We start from the raw sequence: 3,646 nt of genomic DNA, 5'->3' as shown, positions 1-3,646 counted from the left end.
TGGCAAAGTAGTTATTTGTCTAGATAACTGATCAATCTGCATCTCCAAATTTCGATAGATGCATCATGGTTTCTACTCATTGTTTCATGGTTCTTATTTACTTGATCAAAGCTACTTTGAGTGACTTTAATGAAATTCTACAAGGTCTCTTCCAAATGTAGAAAGTTTCCTTTGAAATGAAGCTTGTTGGCCTTGTTGTATACCTTGATTAACATTTGAATTTTGGGTATTACTCCAATGGAAATTTGGGCGATCTTTCCAACCCGGATTGTAGGTGTTGGAATATGGTTTGTTCTTCTGAGAATTAGCAAATTGGACTTCCTCAAGTGACCCTTACAAAGATCAACTTCCGTTTGCATGTTCTCCTCCACAAAAATAACACCTAAGTGCTTGTACCTGTCTCACATTAGCTTTACCTAAGCTGCTTTGTGCTAGCTTTTTATTTAACAATTTAATCTTAGTTAAAAAAGTAGTGTGGATATCAATATCTAGCATACCTTTAGGTGTGCCCACAGTTTCGATTTTTATCAACCTTTTGATTTTTGAACAATACTCATTCATACACATCTTCTCAACAAGTTCCTTCACTTGTGGTTCAGTCATTTATTAGATAGTTCCTCCTACAGAAGCATCCAGCAACATACGTGTTTGACACTTGAGACCTTTAATGAAATTTGGCATCTGCTCCATATTATTCATATTGTGATTCAAGCATCCACGTCATAAGAGTTTGAATCTTTACCATGATTCATAAAGCGACTCAGTTTCCTACTGCTCAAATTATATATTTTTTGTCGGGTGCTCGGTAAACTGAGTAGTAGTGAAGAATCTTTCTTGGAATTTTTCCTCAAATTCCTTTCAAGTCCGAATTATTCCATTTGGAAGGCAAAGAAACCAATCTAATCCCTTACAATTAATGAGAACCCAAACAACCTCAATTTAACCCACTCTTCAGTGACATCTGTTGGTTTGTACATTGGAGCTATTTTGTAGAAGCGTGCAAGATGCTCCCATGGGTATCTAATCACATTCTCGTCGAACGGATCGTCACGTAAACCTGAAAGCACATAATTCTTAATATCAAAGTTAACAAGGTATGTTGGTACAAACCCTCTCGAAACATATCCTTCATCGATTCATTACAGTAATCCCCCATTGTTTGGGGTGGTATAGCCCCCATGGTGACTTCTTCTTCTGAGTCGGAAGAAATCAGAGGTTGATCTTCAACTAAGATCCCTTGAGCTATATTTGCTTCCCAGACTTCTCTTTTGATAGCACATGCGGTCCTTTCAATTTTTGGATCAAACTGTGTCAATGCCGATCCTGAGCTACACATACATAAACAGAAAATACCTCAGTAGCACTATGATTTTTAAGAAAATAAAACAAAAATAAAAAGACTAAAAGTAAAACGTTGCACAAATGTCGTCTTGTTGAGATATCAACAGTCCCCGACAATGGTGCCAAAAACTTGATGACTTCTCGACAAGTGTACCGATAATGTCACAGTAATAAAAAAGATAGAATCCACTGGGACAACTTCTAACAAGATAAAATGCGTGTAATGTATAAAAACTTGTAAAAATGGGGGTTTTCGAGTTGCAATGTGAAAAGTAAATTAAGAGTTTAAACATAATTACGAAAGCAAACATGTTGTGTTTAGAATCCCTTAATTCTCTATTGTTGATGTTTGATGCCTTGTATGAATGATCTTATCACTATAACCCCATGGTGAATTAACAAAATTGTTATAACCGATCCCTCACGAAATAACTCACTAACCACTACTCAAGAGCTTTTTATCCCTAGTCCGTCAGCGTAAGCAGAGTTAGGCTATGCATATAACGTTAATCCCCTATGCCACTACTCAGAGTCTCCTATTCCTATTCAACCAACCTAAGTACAACAATTGCCCTAGGTCCAACACACAGGCTAAGGGTCAGTATTCCTTATATTCCCAAAATCAATTTAAAAGAGTATCTCACATAAAAAGAATTAAAAACAATAAGCAATTGAATGATATTATAGATCAAAAGGTTCATAGAAAGTCAAATCAACATATTACCTAACAGTGTTGAAATAAGTTCATAATGACACAACCTAAACTAGAGGAGTTTAGCTACTCAAAATTAATATTACAATACCATAATTGATAGATGAAAATAACATATGAATTCCCTGGAAGTAATGGCCTCCAATGGCTTCAAATGCCTTAAAAATATCATTTGATGCTCTCTAAATCGTGTTTTTCTCTCCAAAATTCATAACCCTTATCAAAGTGCAAAAATTCCCCTTAAAAAGAGCTAAGAATGGATCAGGTGCGTCAGAAAAAGTCCAGAAAAAGGGACCAGCGTGCACGTGATGACTTGCATCGCAGGATGCAGCTCTTATGGCCCTATCACACGTGTGATGTTGCACGATGATGCATGTGATTTTTCCCGAAGTTGTATTCGTTTACTCCCTTTTTCACCCAAATTTTTACTAAGTCCATAATCTTCACACTTAACTATTTTTTCCTCATTCTTTGGTCTTTCTTCTTCATTTTAGCTCATCTTTCACTTGTTTTTATCCGATTCTTCGACTAAATTCATGCAATGACGGACTGTTGCCAATGCTAGAGTGGGATGAAGTAGAATTATTCTCATGCCAATTGAAATATGCATCAAATAGAATTACATCAATTACCTTAAACTACAAGTATAGTCACAATCTTATAGTAACATGATTCCACCTTTGAGCATCCATCTTTGAAACTTTGTCTTGAATACTTGTCTTCATCAAAACATACTTGAAACACTTGAATCAAATTCTCCCCCTTTTTAGTAATGACAAACCAATGTGATATTTATGCTTCAAAGTGAATTCTCCTTCTCCCCCATGGACTTATTCTTATTCCCCCTTTCAAATTGAATTCATGCTGATTTGGAAAACCTGTATAATTCTTTGAAACCAACAACAAAACCCGCAAAAAAATTCTTCCCCTTATAAAATGATAAAAAAAAGGTGGAATTATACAACATATAGAACATACATGCATACAAAGTAAGCATACAAGGGAGAAGAAAACATAATCAAAACAAAAAATTAGCAGAACATGACTAAGTTAAGATTACAACACCAAAAGTTCACAAGTCTGAAAAACATAATAAGTTCGGAAATAAGGAGCAGAAATAGAAACAAAGTGATGATTTTTGAACCATAATAAACCACAGAGGGAACCAAATACACATCATCATCACAATTCATATGAAACATGTATTCGAATACAACAACCTTGTATCCGGCTACGGTAGCCACTAAAAAGCGGTATTCGGCTACAAATACCTTGTATTCGAATACCAAGTGATTTTAATTGAAAATTTTCAAATTTTGGGGTTATAATATCAACTTTAGACATATATTGCATATGATTAAACACTTAACATAAATAAAAGATTCAAATTTAGCAAGAAGTTGGATAAAAAGATAAAAGCTCAATAGAGAACAAGATATCATGCACCTTTGAGTTTTCCTTGATGATTGATACCATTAGATATCAGATACATCCAAGATGACCAACTCTCTCCGAATCTTTAAAAATGGTTCCTTTTCGAAAGGTTTAATGAATATATCTACTAGTTGAATATGCGTGTCAACGAAAGTGATT

Source organism: Lathyrus oleraceus, chromosome 5 (assembly GCF_024323335.1).
Source record: "Lathyrus oleraceus cultivar Zhongwan6 chromosome 5, CAAS_Psat_ZW6_1.0, whole genome shotgun sequence".
Taxonomy (NCBI): domain Eukaryota; kingdom Viridiplantae; phylum Streptophyta; class Magnoliopsida; order Fabales; family Fabaceae; genus Lathyrus; species Lathyrus oleraceus.
This window is presented reverse-complemented; position numbering follows the sequence as displayed.